General features: G+C 52.6%; 1 long non-coding RNA gene across 1 annotated transcript in view; it reads left to right on the top strand.

The window, feature by feature from the left end:
• Nucleotides 1-1,956: 1,956 nt before the first annotated feature.
• LOC140411789 (uncharacterized) overlaps nt 1,957-22,068 on the top strand; it is a 209,003-nt gene continuing 188,891 nt past the window's right edge. Inside the window, exon 1 of the long non-coding RNA XR_011941004.1 lies at nt 1,957-2,083. This is a non-coding gene — a long non-coding RNA (uncharacterized lncRNA). The remainder of the gene's footprint in view (nt 2,084-22,068) is intronic.

Below are 22,068 nucleotides of genomic sequence, written 5' to 3'. Positions count from 1 at the left end.
ATATAAACCCCCCCGAACCCCTCGATTAGATTCCAGTCTGTAACTCACTCCCGGGTATCTGTTATTCTATATATAAACCACCCGAATCCCTCGATTAGATTCCAGTCTGTAACTCACTCCCGGGTATCTGTTATTCTATATATAAACCACCCCGAACCCCTCGATTAGATTCCAGTCTGTAACTCACTCCCAGGTATCTGTTATTCTAGATATAAACCACCCTGAACCCCTCGATTAGATTCCAGTCTGTAACTCACTCCCGGGTATCTGTTACTCTGTATATAAACCACCCCGAACCCCTCGATTAGATTCCAGTCTGTAACTCACTCCCGGGTATCTGTTATTCTATATATAAACCACCCTGAACCCCTCAAATAGATTCCAGACTGTTACTCACTCCCAGGTATCTGTTACTCTGTATATAAACCACCCCGAACCCCTCCATTAGATTCCAGTCTGTAACTCAGTCCCGGGTGTCTGTTAATCTATATATAAACCACCCCGAACCCCTCGATTAGATTCCAGTCTGTAACTCACTCCCAGGTATCTGTTATTCTATATATAAACCACCCCGAACCCCTCTATTAGATTCCAGTCTGTAACTCACTCCCTGGTATCTGTTATTCTATATATAAACCACCCCGAACCCCTCGATTAGATTCCAGTCTGTAACTCACTCCCTGGTATCTGTTATTCTATATATAAACCACCCCGAACCCCTCGATTAGATTCCAGTCTGTAACTCACTCCCAGGTATCTGTTATTCTATATATAAACCACCCCGAACCCCTCTATTAGATTCCAGACTGTAACTCACTCCCTGGTATCTGTTATTCTATATATAAACCACCCCGAACCCCTCGATTAGATTCCAGTCTGTAACTCACTCCCGGGTATCTGTTATTCTATATATAAACCACCCTGAACCCCTCGATTAGATTCCAATCTGTAACTCACTCCCGGGTATCTGTTATTCTATATATAAACCCCCTGAACCCCTCGATTAGATTCCAGTCTGTAACTCACTCCCGGGTATCTGTTATTCTCTATATAAACCACCCCGAACCCCTCGATTAGATTCCAGTCTGTAACTCACTCCCAGGTATCTGTTATTCTATATATAAACCACCCCGAACCCCTCTATTAGATTCCAGTCTGTAACTCACTCCCGGGTATCTGTTATTCTCTATATAAACCACCCCGAACCCCTCGATTAGATTCCAGTCTGTAACTCACTCCCAGTATCTTTTATTCTATATATAAACCAGCCCGACCCTCGATTAGATTCCAGTCTGTAACTCACTCCCGGGTATCTGTTATTCTATATATAAACCACCCCGAACCCCTCTATTAGATTCCAGTCTGTAACTCACTCCCTGGTATCTGTTATTCTATATATAAACCACCCCGAACCCCTCTATTAGATTCCAGTCTGTAACTCACTCCCGGGTATCTGTTATTCTATATATAAACCACCCTGAACCCCTCGATTAGATTCCAGTCTGTAACTCACTCCCGGGTATCTGTTATTCTATATATAAACCACCCCGAACCCCTCGATTAGATTCCAGTCTGTAACTCACTCCCGGGTATCTGTTATTCTATATATAAACCACCCCTGAACCCCTCGATTAGATTCCAGTCTATAACTCACTCCCGGGTATCTGTTATTCTATATATAAACCACCCTGAACCCCTCGATTAGATTCCAGTCTGTAACTCCCGGGTATCTGTTATTCCGTATTTAACCCCCCCCCGATCCGCTGGCAGTGTCTGGACTGCCCTTTCATGTGGGTCAGTTATGTTGCAGTTTGGTGAGTGAGAGGTTAAAAGCTGTGAGGCTGGGGGTCATGCCCGCTGTGTTTACCTGTTGTCACTGGGTGAGAGGCTGTGCCCGGGGCACGCAGTGGCAGTTGTCTTCCATTTGATTGGACTCTCCCTGCTGGATGTGCTGATGTCAGAGGAGGGAATGTGGTGTGTCAGCTTTGCGGGGCTTGATGAAGCTTCCAGTGAGCGAGCAGTATCCATCGCACTGTTTCCTATCTCGGGTGCTCCATGAGTGACAAATGTGCGGCCTGAATTGGTAAGGAAGCGCCCCCCCCCCGCTTGAGACGGGCACTTTGCTTTCCGTTTGCGTTTGGAATGGTCCGGGAAGCAGCAGCTTGGTGTTTGGAAATCCCCCACAACTAACTCCTGGTCCAATTCCCCCTCCCCTGAAAGCGGGGCGGTGGGAGAGGGAGGGGAGGGGGCACAGGGGGAGGGCAGTAAAAGGATGAGGGGTGAGCGTTGGAGAGGGGGAGCGGCAAGAGGATTGGGACGCGGAGCGAGGCCTCGGGGGGTAAAGGAGGAACTGAAAGGGAATGGAGAATGTGGAGTGGAGGGGCAAGAGATGGGGGTCGGCAAATGGAGGGCTGGTTAGGGGAGGGGAGAGGGGGGTGAGGGGAGGGGAGAGGGGGGTGAGGGGAGGGGATGGGGGGCTGGTTCTGGGAGGGGAGAGGGGGGTGAGGGGAGGGGATGGAGGGCTGGTTAGGGGAGGGGAGAGGGGGGGTGAGGTGAGGGGAGAGGGGGTGAGGGGATGGAGGGCTGGTTCGGGGAGGGGAGAGGGGGTGAGGTGAGGGGATGGAGGGCTGGTTCGGGGAGGGGAGAGGGGGGGTGAGGGGAGGGGAGAGGGGGGTGAGGGGAGGGGATGGAGGGCTGGTTAGGGGAGGGGAGAGGGGGGGTGAGGTGAGGGGAGAGGGGGTGAGGGGATGGAGGGCTGGTTCGGGGAGGGGAGAGGGGGTGAGGTGAGGGGATGGAGGGCTGGTTCGGGGAGGGGAGAGGGGGGTGAGGGGAGGGGAGAGGGGGGTGAGGGGAGGGGATGGAGGACTGGTGAGGGGAGGGGAGAGGGGCGTGAGGGGATAGGATGGAGGGCTGGTTCGGGGAGGGGAGAGAGGGTGAGGTGAGGGGATGGAGGGCTGGTTCTGGGAGGGGAGAGGGGGTGAGGTGAGGGGATGGAGGGCTGGTTCGGGGAGGGGAGAGGGGGGGTGAGGTGAGGGGATGGAGGGCTGGTTCGGGGAGGGGAGAGGGGATGAGGTGAGGGGAGGGAGGGCTGGTTCGGGGATGGGCGAGGGGGTGAGGTGAGGGGATGGAGGGCTGGTTCGGGGAGGGGAGAGGGGGTGAGGGGAGGGAGGGCTGGTTCGGGGAGGGGAGAGGGGGGTGAGGGGATGGAGGGCTGGTTCGGGGAGGGGAGAGGGGGGTGAGGGGATGGAGGGCTGGTTCGGGGAGGGGAGAGGGGGGGTGAGGGGAGGGGAGAGGGGGGTGAGGGGAGGGGAGAGGGGGGTAAGGGGATGGAGGGCTGGTTCGGGGAGGGGAGAGGGGGGTGAGGGGATGGAGGGCTGGTTCGGGGAGGGGAGAGGGGGGTGAGGGGATGGAGGGCTGGTTCGGGGAGGGGAGAGGGGGGTGAGGGGAGGGGATGGAGGGCTGGTTCGGGGAGGGGAGAGGGGGTTGAGGGGATGGAGGGCTGGTTCGGGGAGGGGAGAGGGGGGTGAGGGGATGGAGGGCTGGTTCGGGGAGGGGAGAGGGGGGTGAGGGGAGGGGATGGAGGGCTGGTTCGGGGAGGGGAGAGGGGGGTGAGGGGATGGAGGGCTGGTTCGGGGAGGGGAGAGGGGGGTGAGGGGAGGGGATGGAGGGCTGGTTCGGGGAGGGGAGAGGGGGGTCAGGGGATGGAGGGCTGGTTCGGGGAGGGGAGATGGGGGTGAGGGGATGGAGGGCTGGTTAGGGGAGGGGAGAGGGGGGTGAGGGGATGGAGGGCTAGTTCGGGGAGAGGAGGGTGAGGGGAGGGGATGGAGGTCTGGTTCGGGGAGGGGAGAGGGGGGTGAGGGGAGGGGTTGGAGGGCTGGTTCGGGGAGGGGAGAGGGGGGTGAGGGGATGGAGGGCTAGTTCGGGGAGAGGAGGGTGAGGGGAGGGGATGGAGGGCTGGTTCGGGGAGGGGAGAGGGGGGTGAGGGGAGGGGTTGGAGGGCTGGTTCGGGGAGGGGAGAGGGGGGTGAGGGGATGGAGGGCTAGTTCGGGGAGAGGAGGGTGAGGGGAGGGGATGGAGGGCTGGTTCGGGGAGGGGAGAGGGGGTGAGGGGATGGAGGGCTGTCTGGGGGAGGGGAGAGGGGGGTGGGGGGATGGAGGGCTGGTTCGGGGAGGGGAGAGGGGGGTGAGGGGATGGAGGGCTGGTTCGGGGAGGGGAGAGGAGGGTGAGGGGATGGAGGGCTGGTTCGGGGAGGGGAGAGGAGGGTGAGGGGATGGAGGGCTGGTTCGGGGAGGGGAGAGGAGGGTGAGGGGATGGAGGGCTGGTTCGGGGGGGGGAGAGGGGGGTGAGGGGATGGAGGGCTGGTTCGGGGAGGGGAGAGGGGGTGAGGGGATGGAGGGCTGGTTCGGGGAGGGGAGAGGGGGGTGAGGGGATGGAGGGCTGGTTCGGGGAGGGGAGAGGGGGGTGAGGGGAGGGGATGGAGGGCTGGTTCGGGGAGGGGAGTGGGGGGTGAGGGGAGGGGAGAGGGGGGTGAGGGGATGGAGGGCTAGTTCGGGGAGGGGAGAGGGGGGTGAGGGGATGGAGGGCTGGTTCGGGGAGGGGAGAGGGGGTGAGGGGATGGAGGGCTGGTTCGGGGAGGGGAGAGGGGGGTGAGGGGATGGAGGGCTGGTTCGGGGAGGGGAGAGGGGGGTGAGGGGAGGGGATGGAGGGCTGGTTCGGGGAGGGGAGTGGGGGGTGAGGGGATGGAGGGCTGGTTCGGGGAGGGGAGAGGAGGGTGAGGGGAGGGGATGGAGGGCTAGTTCGGGGAGGGGAGAGGGGGGTAAGGGGATGGAGGGCTGGTTCGGGGAGGGGAGGGGAGAGGGGGGTGAGGGGATGGAGGGCTGGTTCGGGGAGGGGAGGGGAGAGGGGGGTGAGGGGATGGAGGACTGGTTAGGGGAGGGGAGAGGGGGGTGAGGGGATGGAGGGCTGGTTCGGGGAGGGGAGTGGGGGGTGAGGGGATTGAGGGCTGGTTCGGGGAGGGGAGAGGGGGTGAGGGGATGGAGGGCTAGTTCGGGGAGGGGAGAGGGGTGTAAGGGGATGGAGGGCTGGTTCGGGGAGGGGAGAGGGGGGTGAGGGGATGGAGGGCTGGTTCGGGGAGGGGAGAGGGGGGTGAGGGGATGGAGGGCTGGTTCGGGGAGGGGAGAGGGGGGTGAGGGAATGGAGGGCTGGTTCGGGGAGGGGAGAGGGGGGTGAGGGGATGGAGGGCTGGTTCGGGGAGGGGAGAGGAGGGTGAGGGGATGGAGGGCTGGTTCGGGGAGGGGAGAGGGGGGTGAGGGGATGGAGGGCTGGTTCGGGGAGGGGAGAGGAGGGTGAGGGGATGGAGGGCTGGTTAGGGGAGGGGAGAGGGGGGTGAGGGAGGTGATGGAGGGCTGGGAAATGGAGAGGATGGAGGTTGGGAAGGAGAGGGTTTGAAGAGGAGGGTACAGGGAGAGAATGAGGGGCTGAGGGAGTGGTTGGGGGTTGGGAGGTTAAGGGGAGAGGTTGGGATGGAGGTTTTGGGGTGGGGATAGGAGAGGAGGGGACGGAGGTCTGAGAGGGGATGGAATGGGAAGAGAAGAGAGAGGGAGAGACAGAGAGAGAGGGGGACATATAGAGAGACAGAGAGAGAGAGGGATAGAGAGAGAGAGAGAGAGAGAGAGACAGAGAGAGAGAGACAGAGACAGAGAGAGAGGGACAGAGAGAGGGGGACAGAGAGAGGGACAGAGAGAGAGGGGGACATCGAGAGAGAGAGAGAGACAGAGAGAGAGAGAGTGAGAGAGACAGAGACAGAGAGACAGAGAGAGACACAGAGAGGGAGACAGAGAGAGAGAAGAGAGAGTGTGTGGGACAGAGAGAGAGAGACAGAGATAGAGAGACAGAGAGAGTCAGAGAGTGAGACAGAGAGAGAGCAAGTGAGAGAGAGAGAGAGAGACAGAGACAGAGAGACAGAGAGAGGGGACAATGAAGAGTGGAGGGTGGATTGAGAATGGAGGGGGGATTGAGAATGGAGGGGGATTGAGAATGGAGGGGGGATTGAGAATGGAGGGGGGATTGAGAATGGAGGTGATTGAGAATGGAGGGGGGATTGAGAATGGAGGGGGGATTGAGAATGGAGGGGGATTGATAATGGAGGGGGATTGAGAATGGAGGGGGGGATTGAGAATGGAGGGGGGATTGAGAATGGAGGGGGGATTGAGAATGGAGGGGGGATTGAGAATGGAGGGTGGATTGAGAATGGAGGGGGATTGAGAATGGAGGGTGGATTGAGAATGGAGGGGGGATTGAGAATGGAGGGGGGATTGAGAATGGAGGGGGGATTGAGAATGGAGGGGGGATTGAGAATGGAGGGGGGGATTGAGAATGGAGGGGGGATTGAGAATGGAGGGGGATTGAGAATGGAGGGGGATTGAGAATGGAGGGTGGATTGAGAATGGAGGGTGGATTGAGAATGGAGGGGGGGATTGAGAATGGAGGGGGGGATTGAGAATGGAGGGGGATTGAGAATGGAGGGGGGGATTGAGAATGGAGGGGGGATTGAGAATGGAGGGGGGATTGAGAATGGAGGGGGGATTGAGAATGGAGGGGGGATTGAGAATGGAGGGGGGATTGAGAATGGAGGGGGGGATTGAGAATGGAGGGGGGATTGAGAATGGAGGGGGATTGAGAATGGAGGGGGATTGAGAATGGAGGGTGGATTGAGAATGGAGGGTGGATTGAGAATGGAGGGGGGATTGAGAATGGAGGGGGGGATTGAGAATGGAGGGGGATTGAGAATGGAGGGGGATTGAGAATGGAGGGGGGATTGAGAATGGAGGGGGGATTGAGAATGGAGGGGGGGATTGAGAATTGAGGGGGGATTGAGAATGGAGGGGGGATTGAGAATGGAGGGGGATTGAGAATGGAGGGGGGATTGAGAATGGATGGGGGATTGAGAATGGAGGGGGATTGAGAATGGAGGGGGATTGAGAATGGAGGGGGGATTGAGAATGGAGGGGGATTGAGAATGGAGGGGGGATTGAGAATGGAGGGGGATTGAGAATGGAGGGGGATTGAGAATGGAGGGGGGATTGAGAATGGAGGGGGGATTGAGAATGGAGGGGGATTGAGAATGGAGGGGGATTGAGAATGGAGGGGGGATTGAGAATGGAGGGGGGATTGAGAATGGAGGGGGATTGAGAATGGAGGGGGGATTGAAAATGGAGGGGGATTGAGAATGGAGGGGGATTGAGAATGGAGGGGGATTGAGAATGGAGGGGGGATTGAGAATGGAGGGGGATTGAGAATGGAGGGGGGATTGAGAATGGAGGGGGATTGAGAATGGAGGGGGATTGAGAATGGAGGGGGGATTGAGAATGGAGGGGGGATTGAGAATGGAGGGGGGATTGAGAATGGAGGGGGGATTGAGAATGGAGGGGGGATTGAGAATGGAGGGGGGATTGAGAATGGAGGGGGGATTGAGAATGGAGGGGGGATTGAGAATGGAGGGGGGATTGAGAATGGAGGGGGGGATTGAGAATGGAGGGGGGATTGAGAATGGAGGGGGATTGAGAATGGAGGGGGGATTGAGAATGGAGGGGGGATTGAGAATGGAGGGGATTGAGAATGGAGGGGGGATTGAGAATGGAGGGGGATTGAGAATGGAGGGGGATTGAGAATGGAGGGGGATTGAGAATGGAGGGGGATTGAGAATGGAGGGGGGATTGAGAATGGAGGGGGGATTGAGAATGGAGGGGGGATTGAGAATGGAGGGGATTGAGAATGGAGGGTGGATTGAGAATGGAGGGTGGATTGAGAATGGAGGGGGGATTGAGAATGGAGGGGGGGATTGAGAATGGAGGGGGATTGAGAATGGAGGGGGATTGAGAATGGAGGGGGGATTGAGAATGGAGGGGGGATTGAGAATGGAGGGGGGGATTGAGAATGGAGGGGGGATTGAGAATGGAGGGGGGATTTTTAGTTTGGCCAACGCTTTATTTGCTCTTATTATGTCTTCCACTTTGGGATCATTCACTTTTGTACTCAACTCAAAGACATCAAAACTCACGTCCGGTCTAGTCTGTCTACCTAACCAGTTCAGTTGCTCAATTAAACTTCGCAGTTGCTCTTTTTCTACCTTTGAAACCATCGCGTCTTTTTGTGAAACTCAGCCACGACTAATTGCTATTGGGCTGAAGCTTTCCAAATAAGATTGCTGACGTAAAGTTGCCCCTAACTTAGTCTGTCCAATTTCCAATATATTTAAATGCACCGGAAGCCTGACTTCCAACCCTGAATTCTTTCCTCAAAACAGAGATTACAATAGCTTCAAAATCACTAGTCCCACCCCACAAAAAATCATCGACATGCATCATAAAAATGCCAGAAAGATTTCCTTTATCGTGCCAGTAGAACATTGCAGGATCTGCTTTCAACTGGCAACAGCCTAACTTTAACAAAACTGACCTTACTAGAACAAAGAGAACAAAGAAATGTACAGCACAGGAACAGGCCCTTCGGCCCTCCAAGCCCGTGCCGACCATGCTGCCCGACTAAACTACAATCTTCTACACTTACTGGGTCCGTATCCTTCTATTCCCATCCTATTCATATATTTGTCAAGATGCCCCTTAAATGTCACTATCGTCCCTGCTTCCACCACCTCCTCCGGTAGCGAGTTCCAGGCACCCACTACCCTCTGCGTAAAAAACTTGCCTCGTACATCTACGCTAAACCTTGCCCCTCTCACCTTAAACCTATGCCCCCTAGTAATTGACCCCTCTACCCTGGGGAAAAGCCTCTAACTATCCACTCTGTCTATGCCCCTCATAATTTTGTATACCTCTATCAGGTCTCCCCTCAACCTCCTTCGTTCCAGTGAGAACAAACCGAGTTTATTCAACCGCTCCTCATAGCTAATGCCCTCCATACCAGGCAACATTCTGGTAAATCTCTTCTGCACCCTCTCTAAAGCCTCCACATCCTTCTGGTAGTGTGGCGACCAGAATTGAACACTATACTCCAAGTGTGGCCTAACTAAGGTTCTATACAGCTGCAACATGACTTGCCAATTCTTATATTCAATGCCCCAGCCAATGAAGGCAAGCATGCCGTATGCCTTCTTGACTACCTTCTCCACCTGTGTTGCCCCTTTCAATGACCTGTGGACCTGTACTCCTAGATCTCTTTGACTTTCAATACTCTTGAGGGTTCTACCATTCACTGTATATTCCCTACCTGCATTAGACCTTCCAAAATGCATTACCTCACATTTGTCTGGATTAAACTCCATCTGCCATCTCTCCGCCCAAGTCTCCAGACAATCTAAATCCTGCTGTATCCTCCGACAGTCCTCATCGCTATCCGCAATTCCACCAACCTTTGTGTCGTCTGCAAACTTACTAATCAGACCAGTTACATTTTCCTCCAAATCATTTATATATACTACAAAGAGCAAAGGTCCCAGCACTGATCCCTGTGGAACACCACTGGTCACAGCCCTCCAATTAGAAAAGCATCCCTCCATTGCTACTCTCTGCCTTCTATGGCCTAGCCAGTTCTGTATCCACCTTGCCAGCTCACCCCTGATCCCGTGTGACTTCACCTTTTGTAATAGTCTACCATGAGGGACCTTGTCAAAGGCCTTACTGAAGTCCATATAGACAACATCTACTGCCCTACCTGCATCAATCATCTTAGTGACCTCCTCGAAAAACTCTATCAAGTTAGTGAGACACGACCTCCCCTTCACAAAACCGTGCTGCCTCTCACTAATACGTCCATTTGCTTCCAAATGGGAGTAGATCCTGTCTCGAAGAATTCTCTCCAGTAATTTCCCTACCACTGAAGTAAGGCTCACCGGCCTGTAGTTCCCGGGATTATCCTTGCTACCCTTCTTAAACAGAGGAACAACATTGGCTATTCTCCAGTCCTCCGGGACATCCCCTGAAGACAGCGAGGATCCAAAAATTTCTGTCAAGACCTCAGCAATTTCCTCTCCAGCCTCCTTCAGTATTCTGGGGTAGATCCCATCAGGCCCTGGGGACTTATCTACCTTAATATTTTTTAAGACACCCAACACCTCGTCTTTTTGGATCACAATGTGACCCAGGCTATCTACACCCCCTTCTCCAGACTCAACATCTACCAATTCCTTCTCTTTGGTGAATACTGATGCAAAGTATTCATTTAGTACCTCGCCCATTTCCTCTGGCTCCACACATAGATTCTCTTGCCTATCCTTCAGTGGGCCAACCCTTTCCCTGGCTACCCTCTTGCTTTTTATGTACGTGTAAAAAGCCTTGGGATTTTCCTTAACCCTATTTGCCAATGACTTTTCGTGACCCCTTCTAGCCCTCCTGACTCCTTGCTTAAGTTCCTTCCTACTTTCCTTATATTCCACGCAGGCTTCGTCTGTTCCCAGCCTTTTAGCCCTGACAAATGCCTCCTTTTTCTTTTTGACGAGGCCTACAATATCACTCGTCATCCAAGGTTCCCGAAAATTGCCGTATTTATCTTTCTTCCTCACAGGAACATGCCGGTCCTGTATTCCTTTCAACTGACACTTGAAAGCCTCCCACATGTCAGATGTTGATTTGCCCTCAAACATCCGCCCCCAATCTATGTTCTTCAGTTCCCGCCTAATATTGTTATAATTAGCCTTCCCCCAATTTAGCACATTCATCCTCGGACCACTCTTATCCTTGTCCACCAGTACTTTAAAACTTACTGAATTGTGGTCACTGTTACCGAAATGCTCCCCTACTGAAACATCTACCACCTGGCCGGGCTCATTCCCCAATACCAGGTCCAGTACCGCCCCTTCCCTAGTTGGACTGTCTACATATTGTTTTAAGAAGCCCTCCTGGATGCTCCTTACAAACTCCGCCCCGTCTAAGCCCCTGGCACTAAGTGAGTCCCAGTCAATATTGGGGAAGTTGAAGTCTCCCATCACCACAACCCTGTTGTTTTTACTCTTTTCCAAAATCTGTCTACCTATCTGCTCCTCTATCTCCCGCTGGCTGTTGGGAGGCCTGTAGTATACCCCCAACATTGTGACTGCACCCTTCTTATTCCTGATCTCTACCCATATAGCCTCACTGCCCTCTGAGGTGTCCTCTCGCAGTATAGCTGTGATATTCTCCCGAACAAGTAGCGCAACTCCACCTCCCCTTTTACATCCCCCTCTATCCCGCCTGAAACATCTAAATCCTGGAACGTTTAGCTGCCAATCCTGCCCTTCCCTCAACCAGGTCTCTGTAATGGCAACAACATCATAGTTCCAAGTACTAATCTAAGCTCTAAGTTCATCTGCCTTACCCGTAATGCTCCTTGCATTAAAACATATGCACTTCAGGCCACCAGACCCGCTGTGTTCAGCAACTTCTCCCTGTCTGCTCTGCCTCAGAGCCACACTGTCCCTATTCCCTAGTTCTCCCTCAATGCTCTCACCTTCTGACCTATTGCTCCCGTGCCCACCCCCCTGCCATACTAGTTTAAACCCTCCCTTGTGACACGAGCAAACCTCGCGGCCAGGATATTTATGCCTCTCCGGTTTAGATGCAACCCGTCCTTCTTATACAGGTCACACCTGCCCCGGAAGAGCTCCCAGTGGTCCAGATAATGTAAACCCTCCCTCCTACACCAGCTGTTTAGCCACGTGTTTGTCTGCTCTATCTTCCTATTTCTAGCCTCACTGGCACGTGGCACAGGGAGTAATCCCGAGATTACAACCCTCGAGGTCCTGTCTTTTAACTTTCTGCCTAGCTCCCTGAACTCCTGCTGCAGGACCTCATGCCCCTTCCTGCCTATGTCGTTAGTACCAATATGTACAACGACCTCTGCCTGTTTGCCCTCCCCCTTCAGGATGCCCTCTACCTGTTCGGAGACATCCTGGACCCTGGCACCAGGGAAGCAACATACAATCTTGGAGTCTCTTTCACGTCCACAGAAGCGCCTAGCTGTGCCCCTGACTATAGAGTCCCCTATTACTATTACTCTTCTGCGCTTTGACCCTCCCTTCTGAACATCAGAGCCAGCCGTGGTGCCACTGCTCTGGCTGCTGCTGTTTTCCCCTGATAGGCTATCCCCCCCCGACAGTATCCAAAGGGGTATATCTGTTCGAGAGGGGGACAACCACAGGGGATTCCTGCACTGACTGCCTGCCCTTTCTGGTGGTCACCCATTTCTCTGCCTGCACCTTGGGTGTGACCACATTTACATAACTGCAATCTATGACGCTTTCCACCACCTGCATGCTCCTAAGTGCATCCAATTGCTGCTCCAACCGAACCATGCGGTCTGTGAGGAGCTCCAGTTGGGTGCACTTTCTGCAGATGAAGCCATCCGGGACGCTGGAAGCCTCCCGGACCTGCCACATCTCACAGTCAGAGCACAGCACCCCTCTAACTGACATTGCGTCAATTAATTAAAATTAAAATTTGCCTTTTTTTAAAATATTTTTTTTTTAAATTTCAAAGTTACTGTCAACTATCTGTTTCCTAGCACTAGATTTCTAATAGAAATGCGATAGCTAACTATAATACTCTCCGACCTCTGGCTTAGATATCCCTCTAAATTATAATTAAGTAATTATGTTTAATTAGTTACCAAATACTAGCCACAGCTTTTCTGTGATGTCACTTCAGTTTCCCCCCGACACACACAATTTGAAAAAAGGTATAAAAGTAAAAATAAGTAAAAATCACTTACTTACCTTCTTACCTACTGAAAAATACCAGACTCTAGATGCATCATTTAAACCACATACACATTTGTACAACTTCCAGAGTACCCCTTCTGTGTTAGCTGCTTCTTTAGGAGGACGGAGAAAAATGTCTCTCTGGAGCTGATGCCCCTGCAAAAAGGCAGCTTTTATATCTATAGATTTGCATTCCCATGCCTTTGTGGCTAATAGAGCCAAGAAGATCTTTAAAATAACCTTTCCTGCTGTAGGTGAATCTACCCTTAAATCCTGATCTAAGTTTTCTTCAAATCCCCTTGCCACAAGCCTGGCCTTTGCCTTATAAGTTCCACCCGGAAGAACCTTTTCTGTGCAAATCCATCTGTGGGATAGAGCTCTTTGTCCCCTATCCGGTACTTCCGTGTATACCCCAAATTCACTCCCAACTATGCAATTCTTGCTGTTTAGCTTCTTTGATAACTTTTTCATCTAATTTATTTGAAGCCACCAAAATCTCACGTGCATGTGGGCTTCTACTCCTATTAGCATTTATAGTCTTACTCATGTTCCGAGACCTTGATAAACTACGTCCCCTCGCCCGCCTGGTATCTCGTTCTGTACTGCTACTGCTTGATCTTTCCCCTCTGCTGAGTGATGTCCTTTCAGTAGTTCTCGACCTTTTCCTGCGGACCTGTTCACTATCCGATGTACTATCTGAACTGGCCCTGCGTTTCTGTGCCCTCCATTTTTGAACTTTGTTTTCCCAATCCATTGTCTTGACTCCTTCCCCTGAATGCTGTACATTCAACCAATGTTTATACTTTCCAGTGGCCTTCCCTGTTCTACTAATAAAAGTTGCATCCTTCCATTGACTAGACCCTTCAGGCAAGTATGTCACTTTTGTACCAACTTTTGGCAGTTGCCCTTTCGGAAAAATGGCCTGTTCGAATTCATCAGAAGTGTTGTGTTCCTCCACAGAAACCCTGTCTATATCAGTTAACTGGTCCTCATAGTTCTGTAACACATGCATACCAGATGACTCTGGTTCCTCGTCATGTCTGTCTGCTCTGTCTAAATTTGAAAATTTGTAATCTGTACCCATTATCCTTGATGAATGTACCCTAACAGTTTGATTACCATGTTGCAAAATAATTGTTTTGCCATCTATGCCTATGATCTTCCCTGGGCCTTTCCATTCATTAGAATTGTCTCACTTATAGTATACCATGCCTCCTTGTTGAAAAACGGCATCTGATGGCCGTACGTTATGTCTTAAAGCTCTGCGAATTCTTTCAGAGACTTCTGCTTCCAAAAAAGCTTTTCTACTGCTATGTAATGCATTTAAATGTTCAGCAAAAGCAGAGCTAATTGTAGTCCCCTCCAAGCTGGAGGCCGGTCATCCAAAATGGACGGAATTTTAGGATTTCTACCAAACACTTATTGATAAAGTCTTTAGCCCCCAACCCTCTGCAATGAATTCTTTGCATGTACTGCCCATGCTAAAGCTGAATTTAGTCTGCAATTTGGTCGATCTGCCAACATTTTCCGAAGCATGTCATCGATGACAGCATGATTTCTTTCACAGACACCATTACTAAATGGGCTTTCTGCAGCCGTATTCATAACTCTGATATTCATGTTTTCACACATATCCCTAAACTCATCATTAGCAAATTCTCCCCCATTGTCCGTAAGGAATTTTTCCGGTGGACCCATTCCTGTCCCTATCCATTTTTCCACGATTTGATCCAGAATTACTCTCTTTTCTTTACTTCGTACAATCGTTGATTGACTAAATCTACAAAATGCAAAATAAATATATTATTTGCTTTATCCCAGATCTTAAGGTCCATGGCCACAATGTCGTTAAAATCCCTGGCCAAAGGTAGGGTTACTATCGGCCATGCTGGTGTCCTTCTGTACTTCCTACAAACTTCACAGCGGTCACTAACCTGTTCTATCAGTTTAGTATAGTCGTCATCCCTTACCCCTGCATCCTTTAATACATTTTTCAGCCTCCGAGGAGATGGATGTGCAAATTGCCTCTGCAGTTTTAATACAACAAGCTTTTTAATCAGCTAAAGTCCCATTTTCAACTGCCATTAACACATCCTTAACCACTCTACTTGAAATATTATTTGTCAGTAATGGAATACAATAGTGTCCCGACTGTGTAAATTGTAAGTCCACCGTCTTTCCAAAAACTGTTGCCTTATCCTGTTCCATATCCAGTTTCATGTGAGCTTTCTTCATCGACGGTCTGCTCAGAAGCAAAGGTATCTCGCTTGATACAACATCCGTGCTAATGAAATGATTCACTCCGGCAATATTGCAAGGGATCACCACTCTTTTCAGCGACTTCAGAGTATTATCATCCCCAAACCTGAAACCTGTGGAACTTTCAAATTCCTTAACCTTGTTACGATTTTCAGCATTCAAAGAGTCCAGGTAACATTTTAACCAGTCAATTCCACACACAGTAGATGTGCAGCCACTGTCCAATACAGCACAGCTGAAGGATTCTGCAACCAACACCCTCATTACCGGCGTAAAACTGTTTGTCAATAGGACAATGCCTTCTTTCTGGTCACTATCTTTTTCCTCTTCTGACTCTTCCGTGTCATGTGTCGCTTCAAACACTCTATCATAACGAGTTGGACAGTTGAAAGCATAATGGGATTGAGAGTCACATCGAAAACATCGATTTATCATGCCCCGTGCATTTCTGGGGTTCATCTTCCTATTGTAGGTTCTAACTGGGTTTCTGTTTTCATAATTTCCTTGTCTCGGTCTCCGTCTATAGTCTTGAGCCCTGTTCGTAGCCATACGATTTCACCATCCTGTTACTAGTGTATCTTCCATATTCTGCCTTATTGCAGGCTGACCTATTTGGATCATCAGAGCCATCGGAATCAAATGTTTCCCCAGAAACGTTTGTAAAGCTTTTGTCATCTGTTCGAATAAGATATCCTTATCAGTAAACTGAACTCCTGTCAAAACCAGGAGCCTATCCATGTTGCTCACTCCAGCACAGTCAAGTAATTTAAAGGCCAACACAGACTATGGAAATTCCAGGTTGTGTTTCTGCAGCCTTTTATATAGTCTGCCAAATTCCATTATATAGTCTTCCATGGAGAATTCCTCCATTTTCCGGAACTTATCAAAATCCGACCATGCTTCATACGCACTTAACAAGTCATCTTTCTTGTAAATCTTATCCAAATAATGTAATAAAGTCTCCAGACCTTCTTCTGGGTCTAACTCTTCCAATTCCAGCTCAGAAAGCACTTTGTTTCGGATTTTACTGCCATATGGTAGAGAAAGAGCCAATGCCTTACCTTGTTTTCTCTTTCCCAAAGCAGTTACTTTAGTCCACATAACTACTGCACTTCTCCATTGGTCGTACGATTCCCTTTCAGAGAATAAGGGAGGATAGTCATATCCAGCCATCTGTATCCTCGGTTCAGCCATATATCCCTTTTTTTCTTTTCTCACTCACTCCTTGGTTTGATCTGGAAAGTTGTATCTTTCAACCCTTCACATTTACACAGCAACCATCCTCTGCTGCCAATTGTTAGACGTTTTAGTTGCTGTGATATGGAGAGTCTAAAGTTCTGTCCCTTTTTCACAAACACACATTTATTTCATTCCAACAGCCTCTGCACAAAACTCTGACTATACATCACCTGACAGAGGCCACCGGAAGCCCCTTTACATATCAGTGTCAATTAATGGATACTTAACATAAATGAGACGACTAATTGCAATGTCTCTTAACCCTTAACTCATAACCCTCGTAACAGTACGAGGCAAGTTTTTTTACGCAGAGGGTAGTGGGTGCCTGGAACTCGCTACCGGAGGAGGTAGTGGAGGCAGGGACGATAGTGACATTTAAGGGGCATCTTGACAAATACATGAATAGGATGGGAATAGAAGGATACGGACCCAGGAAGTGTAGAAGATTGTAGTTTCGTCGGGCAGCAGGGTCGGCACGGGCTTGGAGGGCCGAAGGGCCTGTTCCTGTACATTTCTCTGTTCTTTGTAGAGGTGTTGGGTGGTGGAATGATGGGGTAAGGTGTGAGAGAGATCGGGTCTGTGTGACCCAATCCACGACTCCCTCCATATTAAAGCCACTACAACAATCCCAGTTAAGGTTATAACTGGACGGGAAGATCCCAGAATGGAACACTGTGGCCGGGATTCTCCGACCCTCCGCGGCGGAATCCCACCCGGCACTGGGGCGGAGAATAGCCGTTCACAGCAGAAATCTGGCACGACGGGCTTCCGCGAACCCGCCGGTCACGCACGCGCGGTCAACGCGGAACCGGTCGGGGGCCATTGGAAGAGGCCCCCGCGGGGATTCTCCGCGGTCGACCGGCCAGGTTCCCGCCGGCGTGGTTTACATCACCACCCGGCGGGAGCTCGGACCCAGGCCGCGGTGGCGGTCCTGGTGGGGGGGCGGGGGGGAATCTGACTCCGTCGGGGGGCCTCAGCGGTGGCCAGTCCCGCGGTCGGGGGCCACCGATCGGCAGGCCATCGCGATCTGGGGCGGGACCTACCTTCCTCGGCGCGGACCCGCTGTGTGGCTCCGCCATGTCGGCGGCGCACGGGCCAAAGTGAGCCACCGCGCGCTTGCGCGGTCCCGACAGCAAGGCCCCGCCGGCAGCCGGAGCTGCGGGACACACGCCGGGGCTCTCCCAGCCCCCTGGAAAACCGGGAATCACTCCCGACCTTCGAGGAAACAGTCCGGAGTGATTCTCGCCCGTTTTCAGGCGGGCGTAGGGGCTTCGAATCCCCAAAAGGGACTTTTATAACTTTACTCTCTGTTATAAATTTGGAGAAACAGAATCACAGGATCACTAATTAGTTTTAACAACAAGAAAAAAACATTTATTAGACATGAAATGTATTATTATTCAATCTTTACTCCCCCCTTCATCATTATACACAGATTTATAAATTATTGTCATCTCTCACCTTTTTGACCCACTCCCCCCCCCCCCCCCCCCCCCCCAACCTTGAGGAGGCCCCCGGGAAATCTCGCTTCACCACTCCTCCAAATAGAAAAGTCCCCCCCTCGTCCGACCCCTGGCAGTGCCCACCTAGCACCTGGGACCCTGGCACTGCCAGCTGGCACTCTGGAAGTGCCACATCAGCACCCTGGCGGGTAGCACTGTCAGGGTGAAGGCTGGCAGTAACAAGTTTCCCCGGTGCCAGGGAGAGTACCAGGGTGCCACTCTGCCCCGTCCCCGACCACCCAGGGGCGTTCAATGGCCTGGGTAACCCTCCCAGGTGCCATTATGCCTGGTCTATGATTGTATGGACCAGCACTAAACAGCGTCCTGGGCAAGGTCTCCCAGCTACAAGGTCTCCCAGCTACAAGGTCTCCCAGGTACAAGGTCTCCCAGGTACAAGGTCTCCCAGGTACAAGGTCTCCCAGGTACAAGGTCTCCCAGGTACAAGGTCTCCCAGCTACAAGGTCTCCCAGGTACAAGGTCTCCCAGCTACAAGGTCTCCCAGGTACAAGGTCTCCCAGCTACAAGGTCTCCCAGGTACAAGGTCTCCCAGGTACAAGGTCTCCCAGCTACAAGGTCTCCCAGGTACAAGGTCTCCCAGGTACAAGGTCTCCAAGCTACAAGGTCTCCCAGGTACAAGGTCTCCCAGCTACAAGGTCTCCCAGGTACAAGGTCTCCCAGGTACAAGGTCTCCCAGCTACAAGGTCTCCCAGCTACAAGGTCTCCCAGGTACAAGGTCTCCCAGGTACAAGGTCTCCCAGGTACAAGGTCTCCCAGCTACAAGGTCTCCCAGCTACAAGGTCTCCCAGGTACAAGGTCTCCCAGGTACAAGGTCTCCCAGGTACAAGGTCTCCCAGCTACAAGGTCTCCCAGATACAAGGTCTCCCAGGTACAAGTCTCCCAGGTACAAGGTCTCCCAGGTACAAGGTCTCCCAGGTACAAGGTCTCCCAGGTACAAGGTCCCCCAGGTACAAGGTCTCCCAGGTACAAGGTCCCCCAGGTACAAGGTCTCCCAGGTACAAGGTCTCCCAGCTACAAGGTCTCCCAGCTACAAGGTCTCCCAGGTACAAGGTCTCCCAGGTATAAGGTCTCCCAGGTATAAGGTCTCCCAGGTACAAGGTCTCCCAGGTACAAGGTCTCCCAGGTATAAGGTCTCCCAGGTACAAGGTCTCCCAGGTACAAGGTCTCCCAGGTACAAGGTCTCCCAGGTACAAGGTCTCCCAGCTACAAGGTCTCCCAGGTACAAGGTCTCCCAGGTACAAGGTCTCCAAGCTACAAGGTCTCCCAGGTACAAGGTCTCCCAGCTACAAGGTCTCCCAGGTACAAGGTCTCCCAGGTACAAGGTCTCCCAGCTACAAGGTCTCCCAGCTACAAGGTCTCCCAGGTACAAGGTCTCCCAGGTACAAGGTCTCCCAGGTACAAGGTCTCCCAGGTACAAGGTCTCCCAGCTACAAGGTCTCCCAGCTACAAGGTCTCCCAGGTACAAGGTCTCCCAGGTACAAGGTCTCCCAGGTACAAGGTCTCCCAGCTACAAGGTCTCCCAGATACAAGGTCTCCCAGGTACAAGTCTCCCAGGTACAAGGTCTCCCAGGTACAAGGTCTCCCAGGTACAAGGTCTCCCAGGTACAAGGTCTCCCAGGTACAAGGTCCCCCAGGTACAAGGTCTCCCAGGTACAAGGTCCCCCAGGTACAAGGTCTCCCAGGTACAAGGTCTCCCAGCTACAAGGTCTCCCAGCTACAAGGTCTCCCAGGTACAAGGTCTCCCAGGTACAAGGTCTCCCAGGTACAAGGTCTCCCAGGTACAAGGTCTCCCAGCTACAAGGTCTCCCAGGTACAAGGTCTCCCAGCTACAAGGTCTCCCAGGTACAAGGTCTCCCAGCTACAAGGTCTCCCAGGTACAAGGTCTCCCAGGTACAAGGTCTCCCAGCTACAAGGTCTCCCAGGTACAAGGTCTCCCAGGTACAAGGTCTCCAAGCTACAAGGTCTCCCAGGTACAAGGTCTCCCAGCTACAAGGTCTCCCAGGTACAAGGTCTCCCAGGTACAAGGTCTCCCAGCTACAAGGTCTCCCAGCTACAAGGTCTCCCAGGTACAAGGTCTCCCAGGTACAAGGTCTCCCAGGTACAAGGTCTCCCAGCTACAAGGTCTCCCAGCTACAAGGTCTCCCAGGTACAAGGTCTCCCAGGTACAAGGTCTCCCAGGTACAAGGTCTCCCAGCTACAAGGTCTCCCAGATACAAGGTCTCCCAGGTACAAGTCTCCCAGGTACAAGGTCTCCCAGGTACAAGGTCTCCCAGGTACAAGGTCTCCCAGGTACAAGGTCTCCCAGGTACAAGGTCCCCCAGGTACAAGGTCTCCCAGGTACAAGGTCCCCCAGGTACAAGGTCTCCCAGGTACAAGGTCTCCCAGCTACAAGGTCTCCCAGCTACAAGGTCTCCCAGGTACAAGGTCTCCCAGGTATAAGGTCTCCCAGGTACAAGGTCTCCCAGGTACAAGGTCTCCCAGGTATAAGGTCTCCCAGGTACAAGGTCTCCCAGGTACAAGGTCTCCCAGGTACAAGGTCTCCCAGGTACAAGGTCTCCCAGCTACAAGGTCTCCCAGGTACAAGGTCTCCCAGGTACAAGGTCTCCAAGCTACAAGGTCTCCCAGGTACAAGGTCTCCCAGCTACAAGGTCTCCCAGGTACAAGGTCTCCCAGGTACAAGGTCTCCCAGCTACAAGGTCTCCCAGCTACAAGGTCTCCCAGGTACAAGGTCTCCCAGGTACAAGGTCTCCCAGGTACAAGGTCTCCCAGGTACAAGGTCTCCCAGCTACAAGGTCTCCCAGCTACAAGGTCTCCCAGGTACAAGGTCTCCCAGGTACAAGGTCTCCCAGGTACAAGGTCTCCCAGCTACAAGGTCTCCCAGATACAAGGTCTCCCAGGTACAAGTCTCCCAGGTACAAGGTCTCCCAGGTACAAGGTCTCCCAGGTACAAGGTCTCCCAGGTACAAGGTCCCCCAGGTACAAGGTCTCCCAGGTACAAGGTCCCCCAGGTACAAGGTCTCCCAGGTACAAGGTCTCCCAGCTACAAGGTCTCCCAGCTACAAGGTCTCCCAGGTACAAGGTCTCCCAGGTACAAGGTCTCCCAGGTACAAGGTCTCCCAGGTACAAGGTCTCCCAGCTACAAGGTCTCCCAGCTACAAGGTCTCCCAGATATAAGGTCTCCCAGGTACAAGGTCTCCCAGGTACAAGGTCTCCCAGGTACAAGGTCTCCCAGGTATAAGGTCTCCCAGGTACAAGGTCTCCCAGGTACAAGGTCTCCCAGGTACAAGGTCTCCCAGGTACAAGGTCTCCCAGATACAAGGTCTCCCAGGTACAAGGTCTCCCAGATACAAGGTCTCCCAGCTACAAGGTCTCCCAGCTACAAGGTCTCCCAGCTACAAGGTCTCCCAGGTACAAGGTCTCCCAGGTACAAGGTCTCCCAGGTACAAGGTCTCCCAGCTACAAGGTCTCCCAGGTACAAGTCTCCCAGGTACAAGGTCTCCCAGCTACAAGGTCTCCCAGGTACAAGGTCTCCCAGGTACAAGGTCTCCCAGATACAAGGTCTCCCAGCTACAAGGTCTCCCAGCTACAAGGTCTCCCAGCTACAAGGTCTCCCAGGTACAAGGTCTCCCAGGTACAAGGTCTCCCAGGTACAAGGTCTCCCAGGTACAAGGTCTCCCAGGTACAAGGTCTCCCAGCTACAAGGTCTCCCAGCTACAAGGTCTCCCAGCTACAAGGTCTCCCAGGTACAAGGTCTCCCAGGTACAAGGTCTCCCAGGTACAAGGTCTCCCAGCTACAAGGTCTCCCAGCTACAAGGTCTCCCAGGTACAAGTCTCCCAGGTACAAGGTCTCCCAGCTACAAGGTCTCCCAGGTACAAGGTCTCCCAGGTACAAGGTCTCCCAGATACAAGGTCTCCCAGCTACAAGGTCTCCCAGCTACAAGGTCTCCCAGGTACAAGGTCTCCCAGGTACAAGGTCTCCCAGGTACAAGGTCTCCCAGGTACAAGGTCTCCCAGGTACAAGGTCTCCCAGGTACAAGGTCTCCCAGGTATAAGGTCTCCCAGGTACAAGGTCTCCCAGCTACAAGGTCTCCCAGCTACAAGGTCTCCCAGGTACAAGGTCTCCCAGATACAAGGTCTCCCAGCTACAAGGTCTCCCAGCTACAAGGTCTCCCAGGTACAAGGTCTCCCAGCTACAAGGTCTCCCAGGTACAAGGTCTCCCAGGTACAAGGTCTCCCAGGTACAAGGTCTCCCAGGTACAAGGTCTCCCAGCTACAAGGTCTCCCAGGTACAAGTCTCCCAGGTACAAGGTCTCCCAGCTACAAGGTCTCCCAGGTACAAGGTCTCCCAGGTACAAGGTC

The sequence above is a fragment of the Scyliorhinus torazame genome, chromosome 4 (genome assembly GCF_047496885.1).
Source record: "Scyliorhinus torazame isolate Kashiwa2021f chromosome 4, sScyTor2.1, whole genome shotgun sequence".
NCBI lineage: Eukaryota > Metazoa > Chordata > Chondrichthyes > Carcharhiniformes > Scyliorhinidae > Scyliorhinus > Scyliorhinus torazame.
Note: the sequence above shows the minus strand (reverse complement) of the source record. Positions and strands in the feature narration are given on the sequence as shown.